This window comes from Papaver somniferum, unplaced genomic scaffold, assembly GCF_003573695.1.
Source record: "Papaver somniferum cultivar HN1 unplaced genomic scaffold, ASM357369v1 unplaced-scaffold_21, whole genome shotgun sequence".
Classification (NCBI taxonomy): Eukaryota; Viridiplantae; Streptophyta; class Magnoliopsida; order Ranunculales; family Papaveraceae; genus Papaver; species Papaver somniferum.
The window spans coordinates 16,300,492-16,305,839 of record NW_020631041.1 but is presented as its reverse complement, the minus strand read 5'-3'; positions in this window follow the sequence as shown (position 1 = coordinate 16,305,839).

Sequence of the window (5,348 nt, the reverse complement as noted above, 5' to 3'; positions counted from 1 at the left end):
GGTATATAACACAAATGAGCCATCATTACAAAAATACAAGAAGCTTGTAGGAGAGCTATCAGCACAAATTCCAAAAATAAATTGGAGGCACATTTCGCGGAAAGATAACCGTCTAGCAGATGCACTTGCTTTTATTCCGTCTATGATGGTGGATCCGACTGCGAGGGACATAAAGATACAAACACTCTTTTTCCCTCAATTAATAAATAAGAATGCGAAGATATAGATGTAGATGTAATGTTATTAGCCAATGAAGAAGAAGAGCAGACGAACAAGGTCGCAGATTGGAGAACCCAACTTCATTTGTATTTAGAAAAAGGAGAAGTCCCAAAAAACAGGTTGGAGGCACACAAGTTAAAGAGAAGAGCAACAAATTATGAGCTGGGAAATGATGTACTTTACCGAAGATCATTCCTTGGACCGTCGCTTAGATGTTTAACAAGAACAGAAGGAATGGAAATCTTGAAAACATTATATTATGGAGACGCAAGAAATCATAGTGGAGGAAGATCTTTGGCGTATAGAACGAAGATACAAGGTTATTATGGCCATACATGCATGAAGACGCAAAAGAAGTGTCAAGGCGGTGCGAAAAGTACCAGCATCATGGAAAGAAAATACACGCACCCGGGGTGATGCTCAAGTCATCAAAAAGTGAATGGCCATTTGGAAAATGGGGGCTAGACATTGTGGGTCCATTCATACCAGGAACAAGGAAAAAACGATATTTAATAGTAGCGGCAGACTATTTTACAAAGTGGGCAGAAGTAAAAGCAGTGCAGCACATTCGAGATAAAGATGTTTTCACATTCATATTTGAGAATATCATTTGCAGATTCGGAATCCCAGCAGAACTAGTTTCTGATAATGAAAAAAAATTTGAAGGAGAAAATATAGAAATGTTTCTTAATGCGTTCAAAATCCAAAGCGGGAAGTCCACTCCATTGTATCCACAAAGAAATGGTCAAGCTGAGGAAACCAATAAGACAATCACAGATATATTGAAAAAGAAATTAGAGGGATATAATAAAGGATGGCGCTAACAAGTACACAATGCAGTATGGGCATACGGAACAACTAAAAGAGAAGCTACATGAATGTCACCTTTTTGCTTGACATATAGAGTCGAAGCGGTATTGCCAACTGAGGTCATAATTCCTACAACTAAGCGAGAAGCATGGGAAAAGAATTTAAGTGCGGATTTAATCCTAACAAAACTGGATGATCTAGAAGAGAGAAGGGGAGTTTCTTTGCGACATATGGAAAATTACCATCATAGGATAGCTCGAGAATATAACAAGCGCGTAAGAATAAGAGCCTTTCAGCCAAGAGAATTAGTGTTGCGAGAGATACCGCCTTATCAAAGAGGAAATGATGGAAATTTGGAGAAAATATGGGATGGACCCTACATAATTAAAAGAATAATTGGAAATGGAGCTTATGAATTGATGGATCCTTAGGGAAGAAACACAGGTCGAAAATTGGAACGTCCATGGAACAGTTATACTTGAAGAAATATTATCCATAGATAATGCGATGATGATCCATACATATAAGAGGCAGACACATGTATGTGAAAATGAAGAGAACGAAAATGAAGGTTTTACACTCTCCACCATTCCTGGTGAGAATGCCAAATCAATTCTTTCTGTCAAGCTTTTCTCTAATCAAAATTGTGATGATCAATCAATCATAATTTCGCTAGGTCAGATTTTCGCAGGTCTCCTTATTCCTCTTTATAACCCAGATCTTCCTTTATTTTATGAAATTCTCGCTCATTCGGGATTTTCGCGAGCCATCTTCCAACTAAGTGGGGACTGCATCCGTCTGATGTTAGAGTTTGCTAATCGTGGTGCTGATAGAGGATCTCTTTACTCCAAAGAACTTAGGGATCCAAAATTCGCAGACCTAGAGATAGTTGCTGAGAAGTATACAGTGGCGAATTTCTTTGAAAACTACGAACTTATTGGTGTGTTTTATAAACAACCTACAAATTGACCTGCAAGTATACAGGGTCAATTGTAGCTAGAATGGGAAGAAAGGGAAAGTCCACAGGGACAAGGGGGAGCAAATGTTGTTTTCTAGCTTCTCTAGATGCTTCATAAGCTAACATGGAGCTGAATGGAGGCAGTAAACAGTAGCATGCAAGGGCCTTTGAATCCACTTCTTGATCCTAAGCTAAGGCAGTACCTAATCAAATCATTGTTCTTGTTTCATTTCAGGGAAGATCATAATGGATGATTTTCTTGACTAATCTTTACTCACTTGCCCCTAGCATCAGCTGTCTTCTTACAGCACAGCTGATCACAGGCTTGTTGTTCAAGAAGCTATCTATCACCCTAAGACAGTTAAACACAGTCCTTCAAATGGACTGAATTCTTAGCTACCATCATTCTTTCACCCCTAGAATCAGTTGTCTTCTTACAGCACAGCTGATCACAGATGCATTCACTCAAGTAGATATTATCAGTCCTATTAAATTTAAGCACTACAAGAACAGTTAACATGATCATGGATTATCCTAGCATACAATTCAAGAGTATCATCTAACCCCTAGCATATGAAGTTAGAACATATTGAAACTGATTAACAACTGGAATTGAAGTTGAACTTAAACATTGAACTGAAATTAAAATTGGAATTAAACACTAACAGGACATTGAAATTGCAAATTAAATATTAAAGAACCCTAAATTAACAGTAAATTGACATTGGAATTAAACTGAAATTAACCCAATTAGGGGGTATCTCGGCTAACCAAGAACACCTTTAACACTAATCCCACACCCATATTTATACCCAATACCCAATTAGGGTTTACAATCAAAATCCCCAAATTTGAGAAATTAGGGCTTTTAGAAATTGGAGAAATCTCACCTAATTCTCTGAAATTGTTGTCGACCCATAACTCCTCTGTACTTGTTCTTCCTCCTGCTCCAACAACTCTACTGATGCCCTAACTTGAGGTGTTTTATCTGCCCTCACCTAGGTTTTAGTGAGGAAAGGTGAGAGATGGTAAAACAACTAGGTTAGGGGGATAGGGATTTCGGGCTTTGTTGCTGTCGAGTGAATGGGGTGGTGATGGTGATGGTATGGTGGTGGCAGAAGGTGGCAGGGAGAGGTGGTGGAGGTGGTTATGATGCATATCCTGTGAAGGAGAAGGTGAAATCGATGTTTTGGGAGAAGGGTGCGTTTGGGTAGCTGGTATAGGGTTTGGTGCTCCAGTGTGTGGCGGTTTCATCAAGTTCGATGATTTGCGAAGCGAGAGCGTTGGATACGAAGATGATGAATTGATCCAACGGCGATATGGAAGGAAGCGAGGAGCGACCGTTAGATGCGGAAGTATAACGAAATTGATGGCTCGAGATGGGGTTAGGTGCTGTAGTGTTAGACAGGAGCTTCAGACTTCGATGTACTGGCGATGCTGCGACCGTAGGATGCTGAGATGATCCAATCTAACGGCTAGAAAGGGAAACGGGTATGGATATAGGAAATGGATTTGGGTGAGGGTTTTGGGCCTTGGGTATGTCAAGCCCATATCTTCTTTAAGAACAATTCTTCCTCTTCAAGCCCATTTCTAGCCTTTTGGTCTTGTGCACAGCATTCTTCGCGGCTTCCTTGCGTAATTCCTCCCGGCTTTTCACCACTTTTCTGCTCTTTTCCGCTCCGCAAGTCATCCAGACTTTATTGATTACCTAAAAATGCAAAATTAAGTAAGAAAAATATTTATTCTTGAAAACAATGAAAATACAGAATATGGGATAAAATGTAGAATTAATGCACACAAGATGAGTTAAATGCCAACAAAAAGGGATAAATATATACAATATTTGGCACTCATCAAATACCCCCAAACCTGAATTTTACTTGTCCTCAAGTAAAACAAAACTAAGGAAATCCTACCTACACCACTGTCGCTGGTCTCTCGAATGCATTTAGCGTATGCACTAAGCCTTTTAAACCACTAAGTGTCCCTAGTGGACGAGTTGAAGTCTCGTGAAGGTTTGCTTAGAACGTACCTACAAAGTTCTAGGTCAAAATATAAGCTCAGATTCCATCAAATGTGACATGTGCAAGTCAGTTAAGCTCACAGCAAAATGGAGATGTCAATCTAGCTATCGAAGGCACAATCCTAGCACTGATAACAAAAAAAGACATGTGATAAGAGTGTAAAGTGTATCTACACATGTGTAAAGAAAGATCTGAAGTTATGACTACTAATCACCAAGAGATAGTTTCTCAGGCTAAGAACCAAGGTCGAAATCTAGCTAGCTGTCCGGACTTTACGAGAATTGTGAATGAGTTGGGGGTATTTCACAATTACTCGCGTTGTACATCAATGGCATACACCCTCCTTGCTTATTACAATGAAACAACAAAATGACTCTTTACATGACTCTTATTTACATTGACTATTCTCTTTTTATTTTTGGAACAAGAGATGATGGAATTGATAAATACTTGATTTTTTTTTGTATTTTTCTGATATTTTTTTTCTCTTTTTTTTCTTTTTCTGAATATATACATCGTTTTTTTTTTTTTTTTTTTTTTTTTTTTTTTTTTTTTTGCAAGGAAACACTTTTGATACATAACAAAAGGAAACAAAAATTACATGACACTTTGCAAGAGGTAGCCCTTTTTGATGCACCCAGTTAAATTCGATGGTTGTCTTTCTTAATGTAACCTCCACCTTCTATCCCAACCAACCAAAGAACAAGCTAGTCAAGTTTCGTTCAGTATTCTAAAGTGATTGGCAATCGTAACTTCCTATCAAACACCTTGAAGATCGAGGCCATACATGTATTGGTAGATCGTGCGCGTGCAAATTTCTTATCACTATGTGAATTGTGCTAGAATCAGGGTGCCTAAATATCTAGACTAAGACTCCTAATAAAAATACATATTTGCACAAGAGTCAACATTTCAAGGTAAATGAGCTCCATTTTTATGATTTTTTTCAATTTTTTAATTTTTTTGAATTTTGATTTTTCAATTTTTTTGGAATTTTTCAATTTTTCAAAAAGAAGAAGGAGTTCGTTTTCAATTATGGCAAATTATCAAAGTATCTACTCTATACCCCCAAACCTAAACTAAACATTGTCCTCAATGTTTCAAAATATGGAAAGAATTAAAATGCAACATATGGAAAGGGACATGCTGAGTAGAGTAAAAGGAGAGAGAATACCCGATTTCGGCGAAAGCAGAATTAAAACTTCGTTATTCAAGGCAAAAAAAAAAATCCAACATATTTCAGCCGAGATCATATTGGATTAGCAAAATATATACAAAAGGAACAAAAGGGTTTTTAAGAAATTTTATCTACTGGATTATATACAAAAAATTCACCA